Source organism: Pelodiscus sinensis, chromosome 2, assembly GCF_052426305.1.
Source record: "Pelodiscus sinensis isolate ZL-2025 chromosome 2, ASM5242630v1, whole genome shotgun sequence".
Lineage (NCBI taxonomy): Eukaryota > Metazoa > Chordata > Testudines > Trionychidae > Pelodiscus > Pelodiscus sinensis.
The window spans coordinates 26,763,565-26,769,926 of NC_143053.1; positions in this window are offsets into that span (position 1 = coordinate 26,763,565).

Here is a 6,362-nt window from a genome sequence, read left to right on the forward strand (position 1 = left end):
GCCTAATTTATCTGCTACTTTCGAAAGAAATAGCTGTAGGAATCCCTGAAACGATTTGAAATCACTGAGTAAAAGCTCAAAGACAGCCTTAGTTTTCCTTCTTATGCTGACAAGTTTCTTCTCAGAAATGTGTCCCTTTGCTTACCATCTCTACAAATGCTTAAAGTTCTGGGTGTCACCTAAGTTCTTCTGAACCTCAGTGATGAGATGTAAGTAGAGCATAGGTGCTGGAATTAGGCGTGTTGGGCATGCTGCTGCAGCCCCTGCTTTGAAGTGGTTTCCATCTGATACAGGGTTTACAATTTAATTCAGTGACATCTCTTCTCTACAAATTGTTCCAGCACCCTTGAAGTAGAGTTGCCACCTGTCACATTTCAACATGATAATCAGCCTTTTTCTTTTAATATTGTTTTCTGTGTCAGAGTGGAGGTAACAGATGTCAGCATGGTTTTTTTTCCTGAGTAACTCTAAAAGACCTTGAAACACGGAAAAAAGCCAAGGTATGCTGCCTGTCGATAAAACTGAAGGATTTTAAATCACGCTAAACCTCTTCAACTAGTACATTTTATTTTACCTCAGTTTATGTTTTGTTAAAATGAAAAGTAAGTTCATTGTGGGTAAGGATTCCAGTTTGTTGTGTTAATATAGTTTGATTGTCAATTTTCTGTTTAGAATTTATATTTAGACAAATCATGGCTCTTCATTTTAGGAGTAAAAAATTAGTTGCTTAAAATAGTCTTTCCCTTCAATTGTATCAAAAATTGCCATCCCCAAAGGCTTGGGAAGTCTAAGTCTCCAAACAAGGATTCTAAGATACCTATGGCCTGCTAGTTCCCCATTCTCAGTGCAAACAGGTTCAACACTACTGAAATGGGTTATCTATGGAATATTTAGTGTATTTAAAATGCCAAGGCCCCAGCTGACCCCGGCTCTGCGTGGCATTTCAAATTGGCAGCACAGCATGGGCATGGACCTCAGGCTGCACCTGGCGTGCTAGCTTTGAAATGCGCAAGAGCCCCTGCTGGGGACTCTTGTACATTTCAAAGCTGGCATGCCGCATGCAGCCCAGAGACAGCAGGACTTCCGCATTCCAGGGGCTCTTGTACATTTCAAAGGAGGAATGCGGAAGTGCTTATCTATTAGTTGAGTAGTTGATGGAAATTCCATTGACTACTTGACTAGTCAATAAACCGTTATTTAACCTCCTTAGTTTGCTGCTTCAGATGAAACAATTCATCTGAAATTCTGTATGGTGAGTTTTTCCCCTTCTGTCTGTACACAAACATGCAGTATCCCTCCATGATAAAAATGCATAGAAAAACTTAAAAAACAGCAAATAATCCTGCAACTCATTAGGGTATGTCTAGACTACATGCCTCTGCCAACAGAGGCATGTAAAATAGGCTACCTGATATAGTCAATAAAGCGGGGATTTAAATATCCCTGGCTTCATTAAAATAAAAATGGCCACCGTGCTGTGCCAGCTCAGCTGATCATTGGCACAGCGCGCAAGTCAAGACGTGGCTTGGTCGACAAGGGAAGCCTTTGTAGATCGCTCCATCATGCCTCGTGAACCGACGTTTACAGGAGCGGTCGACAAAGGCTTCCCTTGTTGACTGATCCGTGTCTTGACTCACGCGCTGTGCTGATGATCAGCTGAGCTGGCACAGAGCGGCGGCCATTTTTATTTTAATGAAGCTGGGGATATTTAAATCCCCGCTTCATTGACTATGTCGGCGACAGAGGCATGTAGTCTAGACATACCCTTAGAGACTAACAAAAAATTGAGATGGTATCATGAGCTTTCGTGGCACAATCCACTTCATCAGATGAAACTTGAATTAGTACTTTGCAAACTTAGTCTCTCTCAGCAGGCAAACACAGTCACTTGAAGTACGCAAGGCTGCAGACAGTCACTGTGAGAGCAGGAATTACAATTCCTGAGTTTCCTTTCCCCCATCCATGTCCTCAGACCATACAACACTCTTGTGTTGATTCTAAATACCATCTTGTAAAGGTGAGGGGTAGATTAGGGAGATGAAATCTTGGCAGGAGGAGGATTTCAGCATGCAACCATCTCAAATAAACACCACACAATGTTTTTCTTCTATTGGAACACTTCAGAAAGTGGCAGGCAATGCTATTAACATTACTCAAGTGATTTCCTCAGTAGTTACTTTAGATGATGATGTATCACACTGTTTCACTTTCTCATTTAATTTAACAGCATAAATTGACATTTGAAAATGGAATTCTTGGTCTGGGTTCCTCAGCGAAAGGCTGCAGGAAAGTATTGACTGAATGCTTGTGAGGTCTAAGAGAAATAATAATAATCATGTCATTTCTGATACCCATATCATTGCTACTGTGGAAGTCATTGAATTAATTTTGTATTTGGGGAAGAACTTCAGAGTGCAGTTTACACTTTGTTAACATCATTGTTATGCTTGCATCATTATTTTATTGTTTATTTCCTTAGTAATTGGGAATATGGTCGGCACTCATTTTAGACACAAAATGCAGAAGACCCGGCCTGAGTGGACTGGAACCTAAACAAGACTGAGACATTGCAGCCAGAGAAACATGAATAATGGTTTGGTAAACTGGAATTATGCTCATAATATACTGGCTTGGAGAGTGTGTGTATCTGGATGGAAATTCAGACTTGCTCTCAAGTGTCACTTGTCAGTTCCTTGCACTCAGAGATGGTAAGTTCTGATGCAGTCACAGCTAGCAAAGATTCTACCTTTAGCTCAAGTGGTAGGGCTTGTGCTTTGTGAAATGGAACATCATGAGTTCTAAATTCATGACAACTAAATGACAATGGATGAGCACATATGACCATGGAACTGATACAAATGGCATCTGATTGTTGGATCTCAGCTTCTGTGTATAACTGGAGAAGAGGAGATAAGGCATCTGAAATATAATGGTTAGTGTGTAGCTGTGACGCTGCTCTCAACTGAATTGACTCTACATTTTATATGATTGTGTTGCCCTCCTGTGGCAGGTGCACAGAGACTTTGATCCTGAATAGAAGTCCGCAAAGAAATCCTTTCTTTCAGTTCAGGTAGCAGTCATTACAGCCAACTGTCCTATTATGTGCCTCTTAACTCCATGAAGTAGTAGCATCTTTAAGTCTCAAATTTGTATTTGAGCCTTCTAAGCTTACTAGTACTCGCCTCTAGCTTCCATTCCAACATCTCTCATTCAGAGGCTGTGCTAAGGGTCTCCTGCTTTTTGTCAGCTATCCAGTTGGTTACAACTGACTGACTGAATCTGCTTCAACAGAAAACCAGAGGCTTATGTGCCTCCTCTAATAGACTGCTAGTCGGTGTGCATATCCCTGAAAGAAAGAAATATTGCTGAAATACGTTTAGCCTGTAGGCCTTCCATTTTAAACTACAGTAGAGTTGTGACTAGGTAAGATCTCTGTCCCCAAAATCAAAGCTCTTAACCCAGTGAGTTAAAGGAAAGTCATTGTCAGCAGCAGTGGTGTGATACATATGTGGGTGCATCTAGACAGCACCCTTATTCTGAGTCTAAATTGAAAGAGCTTATTTTGAAATTTGGCGCTGTGTACACAGCACCGAACTTCAAAAGAAGGCACTATTCCAACAAATCCCTTAACCTCGTGCGTGGAACAAGGGCTACAGGGATGCCAATAGTGCGCCCACTATTTTGGGAAACAGTAAGTATTTTTAAAGATGCGGTGTTGCTACTTCAGGATACGTCCAGTATGTCAAAATTGCAATGCAGTCTAGATGTGCCCTAAAAATCAGAATAAAATTAAAATGAGATGGGTGTCCTTGAGCAACACCTAAATAAATGATAATATTCTGCAACTCTCTTGGGAGATGGTCCAGGGAATAAGCATTATCCTTTAGAGTTATCCAACCAAAGAGCCATCCATCAGGCTCTTTGGGCAGATGTCAAAACATGTCTTATAGTCCGGTAGAAGCAGGAAGAGACCATGAGCTGAGCTTGAGCAATATGATGATCTGACAATGCCAATGGTATTCACATCGCCAATATCCAGACACCTCCAAAAATAGGTGCCAAAATATTAGAACATCACTTCCTTCAGTGTTGTGGGGAAAGGGGAGTGTTTGTGTGCATGCTTATTTCCCCCTTCTTTTCTCATTCAAGTTCAGGTTAAGCCTCACCCTCCTTAGTTCATGAGCATTTAAAAGGCCGCATGAGCTGATCTCGTTACACTGAAGTGAGTCCCTTGCCCTGTGGGATTTGAGTGTCTTTACTGTTGTCTACATAAGAAGGCAAGACCAATATGAGCATCCTCCTGAGAAACATAAAGAGAATCCAGGTAACTATGAAATAGAATCATAAGGCCGAAAGAGATCCCGAGATGTCTTTGAGTCCAGTCTCCTACACTGAAGGCAGGACTAAGTATTAGCTAAATCATGTAAGAGAGATCTCCTTATGAAGTGTATTGTTAAGGTTCCTAAGTAGTTTTTGTTACAATTAATTAAAATATTGTTTGGAAGCAAAACATTCTATCCCTCATCAAGTAACTAACAACTAGAGGATTATACTAATACATTTTTATACAGTGGCTCTGCAAATCTAAATCCCAGAAAAAATTCTGACAGTATTATGCCTTAATATGCAGCTTAGAAAGTGGCCATATAAAGTGTTATTTCTTTGGTGTTTTTTCTTTCTCCTACCATAGGTTGAACCTCTCAAAACCAGGACTCTTTGCCAAGGCAACATCCATGGTCTGGCATGATTTTAGTTAGCCGGATGTTCACTTATACTGCATGTGGCCAAGTTTCCTGTGGTCTTATAAAGCTTGTATATAGCCACCAGTCCTGGCTCTCAGTATTTTGTGCTGTTATTTAGCACTAATTTAACCCTAACTGTCTTCTAATGTCCCAGTAAGCTGTGGAAGTGTTGGTAATGCTGCTAGACAATATTGACCTCCCATGTTCCAGCAAATTCTCTGGTTCAAGGGAGCCACACTGGAGCAATTCAACCTGTATTAGTTAAAATAATTGTTAGGAAGAAAGGAACTATCATAATAGATCGGACCCAAGGTCTATCTTATTCTGTTTCCAACAGTGGTCATATATTTCAGAGGCAGATGTACGAACCCCACTGTAAGGTGCTGTGTGGAATTTTGCTCCCATATTAGGTCACATCCTGGTCTCTAATAGTTAGAGATTGACTTAAACTCTGAAGCATGAGGCTTAAAAGCTCTTCCAAAGCTTTTGTTGTCCTTAATTATACAAATTCCAGACATTCTTGATTTCCATATAAACATCTGATGCTTCTTCAAATCCTTGTAAGTTCTTGACTTCAACTACTTCCTCTGCAATGTGTAATTATAATAATTTCCATATCATTCACCAACCCATTCCTTATGCAGCCTAACATATTGTTTGCAAATCTTCATTCAGAGATCTAGAATGACACCCAGATCCCGTTCTTATGTTGATAAAGCTAATATAAATACCTATAAGGTGTGATTTCCCTCCCCACCACCACCACCACTTTCAATATGCATTAGTTTGCATTCATCAACTTTACATTTCATTTGCCATTGTGTTGCCCATTCACATAGTTTCCTTCAGTCTCACTGAAATTCCTCACAGTCTTTTTGGGTATGTCTACACTAGCCCCCTAATTCGAACTAAGGAGGCTAATGTAGGCATTTGAAGTTGCAAATGAAGCCTGGGATTTAAATATCCCAGGCTTTATTTGAATGTTCCCATCCGGTCACCATTTTTAAATGCCACTAGTCCGGACTAACTGCCAGCGGCTACAGGACTTAGTTCGAATTACCTGTTACACCTCATTCCAGAAGGAGTAACAGGTAATTTGAACTAAGGATTTAGTTTGAATTACTGTTTAACTGCCACATGTAGCCGCGGGCAGTTAGTCCGGACTAGTGGCATTTAAAAATGGCGACCAGACGGGAACAAGCAAATAAAGCCCGAGATATTTAAATCCCGGGCTTCATTTGCAACTTCGAATGCCTACATTAGCCTCCCTAGTTCAAACTAGGGGGCTAGTGTAGGCATACCCTTTTGGACTTGATAAACTTAACTGTCATATGAAAGTCTTGCTACCTAAAGACAATAAGGGTATGTCTACACTACCCTCCTAGTTCGAACTAGGAGGGTAATGTATGCATACCGCACTTGCTAATGAAGCCCGGGATTTGAATTTCCCGGGCTTCATTAGCATAAGCAGGGAGCCGCCATTTTTAAATCCCCGCTGCTTCGAACCCCATGTAGCGCGGCTACACGGGGCTCAAACTAGGTAGTTCGGACTAGGGTCCTATTCCGAACTACCGTTACTCCTCGTGAAACGAGGTGTACCAGTAGTTCGGAATAGGCACC